We start from the raw sequence: 7,748 nt of genomic DNA on the forward strand, positions 1-7,748 counted from the left end.
ACCATACTTCCAGACTTTTGGGACAGCCACTGTAAGTATGAGACAGAAAGAGCTGATTGTGGTGGTGGGAATAGTAAATACTTGATTATTATTTTCTGTGGTAGAAGCATTAACAAAAGCTTGTCATTGCCATGTGTGTATTTTTGGGACTGCAGGAGAAGCTCCTGGCCACTGCAGCACCCACGAGCTGGGGGTGTTTGGACTCCTCCAGCCTCTAATGCAGCCCTTTGCAGCAGCATAAATCTCCTTCTGTGGCACACCAGAGCTGCTGAACCAAAGCAGCCAAAACTCTTTCCTATCCCAGTTTCTCTGTGGCCTGGTCCTCCTTCAAAACGTGCCTCTGCTGAAAAATTGCAGTGACCATAAATTTTTTGGCTGTGTATTGGGGGAGTGGTGTGATAATTTGGCTGTTTAGACTGTGTTTGCCCCTCAGTGCAGAGCACGTTCATACCTGGGCCCTGTGTGATGATTAATTGATTGCAATTAGTCAGGAGGCTGGGGCAGCTCTTTGGAAAGAGTTGTTGACAGCAGCTTCCTTGTAAAGGTTACTGTTAATGATTTGATTTTTGGTGGTGCTGGGTGGTCACTCCCGAGCAGGGAGGACATGGGGCTGCCTTTTTCCACTCCTAAAGCCTCGACTTGCTGTGTGGTTGGTTTGCTGGTTTTTCTCAAGCTTTTCCTTACAGAAATGAATATTCAATATAGCAGAAAATGCTTTGTTATGTGGAATGTATTACGATAAATATTCTGTTTAAACCCTTTGGGAGAGTTTGGTGGGTTTTTTTTTTCTTTTAAATAAGTAAAGCTGGACTCAAAAGGCTTCATTTGCAGCTGTTCAAATTAACTTTTTCTGGTGGAAATAATAGAGGTGGAGAATTAAAACTAATATTTTATGGATTTTTTTGTAAGGGAATTTACAATCTACATGTTAGTTTACTTCAATTTAGGTTACCTAGGAAAGGGCTAATAAGGAACACAGCCTGGGCTCCCAGCCTCCAAAGGCAATTTATTATGTTAATAGATTTAAATATTTGGTGTGGAAGAGAAAAAAGAACATTTCACTGGCTGCAGCACAAACCAGGCTTGGAGTCATTTGTGATCTTTATGTAGGAGTCAATGAAACGTTTACTGGAAAGCAGAGGTTTATGTGACAAAAGTCTGCTCCTGTTGAAATACAGCTTCCCATCAATGTCAACACAGAGTAGTATTCCACGGAGCTTTTCCCTGTGTGACAATTATTTTAATTATTCACGTGGCAGAGGAATTCTTGTCACATTTCAGCATGAACACCAGTACTCTGGAGCAGGTGCTGGGTTTGTTAAAGCCTCCTGAGCCGTGGTGGCCCCGCTCTGCAGCTGAGCCTGGTGAGCTCACAGGTGAGCAACACCTGCAGAGGCTCCCCGGGACACACAGGAGGGACAGGACAGTATTGTGGGCACACAGGCACTCGTCCCTCTTCCCAAAGCATACATGTGGCTTTGTTCCTCAGTTTGGAGTAAATTAAAATAATACCCCTCCTCAAATCTTTATTTTGGGCTAAACCATGCCAGTTTGGCAGTAGTTGCTTTTCTCTAGCATTGCATTATCTTGCTGGATGACTTTGAGTCTTTGAGACTGTTTCTTTAACCTTGGGGTTTTTTGGTGGCCTCAGTTTGGTGTTAGGGCTGGAAACTCATCTTTGCATGCTCTGCTTTTAATCTGAGTCAAGCAGTGGCAATGGAATGGTGTGTTTGGAATAATTCTGTTTTTTCTCAGTAGAATACTGAGCCACAGCCTTAACCTTCCCAGTAGTTCATGGCAGTTGCAGCTGAGTTATTTGATTAAAATATTATTTCTACCAGCTACTTGCAAGTGCTGCAGCAATCTGATTTATCCTCATTGTCAGCGTGTGTTTGTTTAGTCTTTCAGACGGAATGAACTCACCATTCATTTGGCACTAATGCCAAGGGAACTATTGTATTCCAAAATAATGGAGCATAATATGCAGCAAAACATTTTGCTCGTGCAGTTGCATATAAGACACAATGGAAATTATTTGGTGGCTCAGGGTCTGCTTCCTCTGCAAAGGGGACTTGGGGGTTTTGTATCAGCCCAGAGTTATCCCCACTCCGGGGAGGAGCTCTGTGTGTCCAAGGCCAGGGGTGGAGCTTTGTGCTCTGGGCTTACATGCTCAGTGGTGTCACAAACAAATGACAATGTACTTTTTCCTGCAAAACCTGGATTTCTCTGAATTTGGCCTGAAAAATGCTGGGGAACTGAAGAGCTGGAACATTTCAGTCCTCAGTTTTTAAGCAGCATTGAGAGTCAAGTGCCCAGTGTTACAGGACAAAGGTGATTTCCAAGGTGCAGCACACAGCCAATATTCTTAACAACCCCAGGGGGAGAGGGGAATTCCAGTGAAAATCAGGCCCAGGTGCCTCAGAACAGACACACACAAAGGCTGTTTGTAGCCTGGCATCTCTCTGGCATTCTGCACTTCCCACATCTGAGCTCAAGGCCTAAGCCATTAGAGTCCTTCCAAAATGTCTTTGCAAGGCTTTTTATTTTTAATAATGTTTGCTTTTCTTTGCATTTCTTGACAAGATACTGCCAGTTGACACATGAAAAGGTAGTTTTCACCTCTTGTGTATATGGATACTCAGTCACACATAAGCCTTACTGTAATTTAATTTTAACACTGCCATAGCAACATTTGATTTTTCTCATTTTAAGCAAGACCTTACTTATTTCTGATTAGTGGGCAGAGCAGTTCTAGCCCTGGCCTGTGTTCCAGGAAAAACTGAAAATAAACAAAAGGAAAATCAGGGAAAGCATCAGCAGCACATCCTCATTATTGCATTTATCTTAAGGGGCTCTCTATTTTCCTCCCTCCCAAGAGATGAAGAAACGAGGTTTTATTTAAAGTAAGTTTCTCTTGCTCAGTCCTTAATGGCTTGAAGTTAATGCCTTGAGGAATAATCTGACTTATTTTCTCTAATTTTCTGAAGCAGAGCTGCTGCACAAATCTGTCCCACCAGTACAGCCAGATTCCCCAACCTTCCCCTGAAAACTGTGCACAACCTGCTTTGGAAGCCTCCCTGCCACACACGAGGGTGCAGCTGATCCTCCTGCCGGGGCAGACACCCACCTCAGCCGTGAACTCTCCTGGCATTTCTGACAGGGATAATTGTGCTGCTCTGGGGCACTTTTGGCCTTACCAAAAATAGATGGGAGGAGGGAGACGTGCCTTTACAGGCACCACGAGGAGGGGGAGAACAGCATCTATTTTATGTGACAGCTTCTGAAAGAGCATCACAGAAGTGCCAGCTTCATCTCCAGGCTTTCATTATTTTTTGCCTCCCATGATTAAATTTCTGTCTTCCCAGAAACCTTCCACTATCAAGACACATTAATGGCAGTCCTTGCATGCACATCATTTGTTTGTGTGGCAGCCGTGGTGGAGCAGGGGTGGTTTCACAGCAGGCGAGCCCGAGTGACACTTCAGGGAGGTGGCAATGAATCTGTTCTGACTCCCACCCCTGCGGAGCCGGGGGTGCTCCTGTGCCTGCAAAGGGCAGCCCAGAGCTGGGCTGGGCCAGGTCACTGCCTCCTGGCAAAGTGCCAGCCTGGGAGCAGGAGGGGCTGCGCTGTGGGACAGCGTTACCTGAGCCCTGCTGCCTGGGAGCCTTCCCTCTGCAAACTTGAGCACATCCTGGTGTTCTATTCCCACTGAGGCCATGCAGGAACAAGCGTTTTAAGTGTGGAAGGGATGGAGACGTTCTCTCGTTTAGCTACAGCACAGTGACTAAAAAGGGTTGAGGATGCAGCAGGTAACCAGACAATGCTCCAGGGACACCTTGGAATATCTCCCAAGGCTGCAGGATAAGAGATGTAATCAGTAAGAGACTAAATACAAACAAGAGACTGAGCTACAGGCTCTGAGAAAGGCTTTAAACCTGTTCAGAACAGAATAATTTCTGGGGTCATACTGAGATGAAAAAGAGAGTGAAGTGGTATTAAAAGATGAATATTCAGAACATGTAATACTGATGTTCTCCTATTCCAGAAAGTGGTTATTAAATTTGTCCATTGCCTCTTAGTCTGCTGTGCTGTCACACAGAAAAGGATGCAGCTTTGTTGCCTGACTTGTGGTGCAGCCTGTGTGAAATAACACAGGGCCAAGAGAGCCTCAGTTCAAACCACGACACACAGTGTGAGGTGCTGGAGATCCTGGGATATGGGCAGCCCAGCCGTGTTAGCTGGGCCAGGTGTGCAGTGCAAGGTGTGAACGCTTGTACAAGCAGGAATTTATGCAACTTTTTAATGTGATTTCAGGTGAATTCTTACTTACTTAAACCTATTAAAAGCAAAAAACTTGGGAAGAAGCTAGGAGCTGTAAGGGATGGCAAAGGCCATGCTCAGGGATATGAGCTTTTGATGTATTGCTCAAGTTAAATTAAAGCTTTGGTAACTCGGTTCACCTCTCTAAAATAACCACTAAAATAACAGTGTGGCTTTTCAATGGCAGGGATTAATTTTTGAAGCAGTAGAAGGGCATTTAGTTTCAATGAATGATGAAACTTGATTGAATCAGGCAAATGAAATAAGTGACCTCTATCTGGCAAGGTTATACTTGTGGCTGGACTTGTGTTTAAGCAGATGTGAAGCACACAGGAATGGGAATTGCATGTAAGAAGCACATTAAAATATCATAAAAGGGGTGCCAGCACTTGTTCTGGAGCAGGAAGGGTTAAAGGGTGCTGCAGGGGGTTAATGCTCTTCCAGGTCAGGTGTCCACAACTGTGATTTCTCAGTAACCAGATGTTCTCTGCTGGTCTAATTAAAATGTATTGTTTAATTTCAGACAAATGTTTTAAATTAGCTGAATGGCAATGCTCTGGGGGAAATGAATTTCTAGAGTCATCTTTTTAGGCACTGGACAAAACAAATGCTGGCCTACATTTCTTGGAAAGGATGTGAGACTTCAAGTGCCCTCAATATTTGATACCTAAAATAGATGTCATAGGAATGACACAGAATAATTACTTGATGAAAATGTGCTTCATTTAGAGAGAATTAAATTGCAGATGATTATCCACCCCTTCAAAAAATGTAGATTGTTTCTTTAAAAATTAGGAATCCTAGTTTTTACTGCAGTTTGCTCTTCTATTGGTGACTGTGAGACTTTTTATTTTAATAAGTAGCTGCTTTCCTCTAAAATTCCCAATGCAATTAAGGCCCTGGAAGATCAAGGTTTTCCTTGGTCTGTGTCAGGCAGAATTAAAGGCACTGAGGAACACTGGGACAGGTACAAGGCTGTAAGGGACCTGCTCTGACATGAGGTTGAAGTTTCAAACATTAAAGGAACTGGGCTGGGACCGACCAGACAGAGGAGGGTGAAAGTGAAATAAATTCTGGAGTGATGAAATTACTTTGGACAACTTAATGAAAAAAAACGCTCAGATCCCACTGAGGCATTAAATGACTGAATTCCACATGGAAGCACCCATCTCCTCTGACAAAACTGTTTCTTTATTTTCATGGAGAATGACTCCTGACCTAAAGATTAAAAAGACTGAGGGGAGAGAGGGACAGAACGAGCTATGAGCCCGTACACTGGAGAAAATATGTTGGAGAAGAAGACTGAAGTGCTTGTGCATTCACTAAACCTAAAGGTAGCATTTGCAGGTGTTTGGGTTGGTTAACACACAGGCTAAATTGATGGGAAATGATTGGCAGGAGAGGCACAGATACTTGAAAATCTTTCAATATACATTTTAACATTTTTCTTTTACAATTTTAAGTCCTGGTATGGTTATAGCAACTGCCTGGTGCCAGGCTAGAGTGCTGGGGTTCTGGAAATGGGAACCCCAATGGCCAGCACCCCAGAAAATGGGAAAACTTACCCAGCATCAGTGTTCTTAGGGCAGATGCTGGCTAGGTCTGAAGGAGAATGTAGAAAGTAACTCTGAAAATTGGGATATGTGTGCTTTAGGGCTAATTAAAATGAAATCCTAAATCAGAAAGCTCCCATTGCATGTGGCTGGGTTTTGTCACACACCACCAAATTGTCTCCAGTTCTGGGGTGATTGTGCAAAGAAAGGGAACAGCATCGTGGTACCCATTGTACAGGTCCACTGCTTCCATTCAGTTCCCATGGATTCAAGGGCAGAGTTAATTGCAAAATAAAATGCATGTAATTGGATTAATTAACAGTACATTTCAAGGTCCTGAAATACAGAAGTAGCCGTGGGGTAAATGCACAATGTAGGTTTTTTCCTGCAAACAGAACAAGTGCTATTTTTGGAGCTGTATCTGCATCTCATCGAGGTGTGCTTTGCTTAAAAAGCTGCTTGGGTAGGAGTGGGGCTTTGAAGGGGAAGATAAATACTATAATTAGGGCTGCAGGACAACAAAAGGATTATTCTTACCTATAAAATCATTTGAGTGAAGTTGCTGGAAAGATAATTATACCCAAAACTGCTTGCATGGGTCTCATATTTTCCTTACAAGGACTTACAAGACTCATTGAATATTTATAGGCCTGGAACATAAGACTGGATGAAATTTAAAACATAAATCCCATCACAATTTATGATGATGAAATTCCCTGCAGTTGTTGCCCCAACCTTTTAGCCTTCATGGCCGGGCTCCCTGTGCAGAGCAGGAGCCCCTGTGATAAATGAGCCCAGAGCTGAGTGCCCTTGATTGATGAGTGCTGCCTCCTCTGACGACTGCACACAGTCCTGAGGGCTCAGCTCACCACACTTTGGGTTGTTTTCCCTTTTTTTCCTTCATGCAGCTCTTGCAGAAGGGCTGTTTGTGCTTCTGCTTTGGTTATCACATGCAAATGAGCATGCTGTTTCCCAGATGCAGATTTCATATTTATAGATTAAATACAGCCTGAAAAATCATATGTTAATTACATTCTGAGGGTGTAGCAGAATTTCTCACTTGAACATATTTTGTTTTGCTGGGAATAGCACAAATTCCAGATCAATGTATTTATAGTTGCTTGAAGCTTGGTAATGTATCAGGCTGCAGAAAAAGCTTTCTAATCATTACTATTACTAATCACTTACCATTAGCTCAATGCCTAGGCTTCTATCCCACATTCTGTATTTGTTTATTTGCTTCTAAAAACCTGTTTTTCTCAGAAGACAACCACTACTATTGGAAGAAGAGTGGGGGGGAAGGCTAAGGATCAAAGCCAATCAAGCAGGTTATCAGAAATAAGCTGGCAGAGGAGAGCTCTGAGAGGTTTTGAGAGGAACAGGACTCCCTGAAGTTGGCTCAATTAGTTGGAAAAGGCCTTTCTGGTTTTTATTGCTAATAAAGGTCCCCAGCCACGTGTTAAGCTGAAAATCCACGTTGTGGGAGTTCCCCCTTCAGTGTCTGGTTTGCAGTGGCCAAAAGAGACACAGCAGTGCCCTGGGAGGGATGGCTGCTCACTGGAGAAGGAGAGGGCTGGGGAAACACTGCTGCTCCTGGGACAGCAGGAGAGCCCAGCCAGAGGATGCTGCTGCAGAGTCTGTTCAGGGCTGCCTGGTGGCTTTTAGACTGAGGAGTAGCACAGCTGCACTTGCACCCCAGCATGGCAAAGGACACACCAGGAGTATTGAGGGAAAATGTGCTCAAAAGGGAGCGCAGCAATTCCTGGGGTTTAAATCAGGCCGGTTTTGCCCTTGGGGATTGTGTTATTGAAGGCAGAGCTGAGCAGCCCCAGCAAAAAACAAGGAGGGAAATCTGGGAGAAATCAATATACAGCA

The sequence above is a fragment of the Aphelocoma coerulescens genome, chromosome 15 (genome assembly GCF_041296385.1).
Source record: "Aphelocoma coerulescens isolate FSJ_1873_10779 chromosome 15, UR_Acoe_1.0, whole genome shotgun sequence".
NCBI classification, from domain to species: Eukaryota; Metazoa; Chordata; class Aves; order Passeriformes; family Corvidae; genus Aphelocoma; species Aphelocoma coerulescens.